Below are 968 nucleotides of genomic sequence, written 5' to 3'. Positions count from 1 at the left end.
GATTCACTGTTGACCTCCATGTTGAACACATTATTCAGTAGGTTTTAGAAACATGTGCTGATGGAACAGGTGCTATAGACTGAATGTTTGTCCCCCATGCCAGTTAATGGCAGCTGGAGGCAGAGGAACTCCAATACTATAACGTTTAACAAAAAGCATGTTACTACACTGGTGAGCAAAACCCAGAATGAAAGACAATCAGACATACCTATTAAATGCATATTTTATCATTCCATGAAAAAAAAAAATCAAAGGCGTCATGGCACTGTCATGGCAACGATGCAATATTTCCATCTATAATCACTGCATGCAGATTTAGTAACATTGATTTCATTTCAACTATTTCTGGGGCTACAGTTCACTATTTCTGCCTGGTTAGTTTGAAAATTGTTAGTATAGTATAAATGGAAGTAAATTGAAGATGCAATATAGAGAATTGAACCGTAGCTTAAAACATGTTGCGCCTAAAAATAATAGGAGGGATAATGTTCAGGAAAGGGATGAACAGTCAACACATTTATTCAAATTATTTCTAAAGCTTGAAGTTTATATGAGAGGTTCTGTTTTGGATATGGCATTTAGTGATCATAAATAAGTATAATCTGTTAGAAATTATTAGGATTCTAATTTTATACTAAGGACCCAGTGTCAGCCTAATAGTCAAATATTAACTTCTCTAAGATATACAAATATTTTCTTATAGGAAGAAATAATTTGGGGAAGCAGTCTCACATTGATTTCTCTGTACATCTTACACAGAATTTCCTTGTGCTATCCCTACCATTATTCTCCTTTCTTCTTTCACTGTTTTTTTTTTTTTTTTTTTCAGGATTCCTAAAGGAAGAGGATCACATTGATAGCAGTGGGTCCCTCCTTCTTTCCTCATAGACATGCACATTACCTACAGACAGAAAAGGAACCCTTTCTCAAAAATGTTGAGACTTCTTGATATAAAGAATTGAAAAAAA

The sequence above is a fragment of the Mandrillus leucophaeus genome, unplaced genomic scaffold (assembly GCF_000951045.1).
Source record: "Mandrillus leucophaeus isolate KB7577 unplaced genomic scaffold, Mleu.le_1.0 Scaffold224, whole genome shotgun sequence".
Classification (NCBI taxonomy): domain Eukaryota; kingdom Metazoa; phylum Chordata; class Mammalia; order Primates; family Cercopithecidae; genus Mandrillus; species Mandrillus leucophaeus.
The sequence above is the reverse complement of the archived record's forward strand: the minus strand, read 5'-3'. Positions refer to the sequence as shown.